Source organism: Varanus komodoensis, unplaced genomic scaffold (assembly GCF_004798865.1).
Source record: "Varanus komodoensis strain SLA01 unplaced genomic scaffold, ASM479886v1 scaffold36, whole genome shotgun sequence".
Classification (NCBI taxonomy): Eukaryota; Metazoa; Chordata; class Lepidosauria; order Squamata; family Varanidae; genus Varanus; species Varanus komodoensis.
In genome coordinates, this window is record NW_025335873.1 from 6424201 (window position 1) to 6424656 (window position 456).

Consider the following 456-nt stretch of genomic DNA (forward strand, 5'->3'; position numbering starts at 1 on the left):
CTTCTGCTTCACATGCTGATTGTTAGGCTTTTAGCATGGACAAAGAAACGTCCCCGTATCTGAGTTCTTGCAAGGTCTTCATTATGGCCTCATGCTTAAGAAGCAAGGATAGCCCAAGACATCCTGATCCTTGGTGTGCACTAGCATTCGGACCTCAACATTCCACCCCAAGTCAAGTTGTGGACCACCATGTCCACACCAGCCAGGCCTGCTTTATCTGGTCTGATCACACCAATCAGCACCGTATCATCAAATTCCGTAGCAGCTATCCATGCTGGCACGCTCCATCTGAGACATTTGGTTGATCCCAGTGTTCTCATAGCCAAACAGAGTCCAGATCATATGGGCCCAATTTTCACTTGCTCATATTAATTTTGTTCCTGGTTAAGGTGAAACTGATTCATAGAAAGGAGGAGTTTTTTACCTGTGTTGAGCACGGTGTATCTGGTGCTAGCA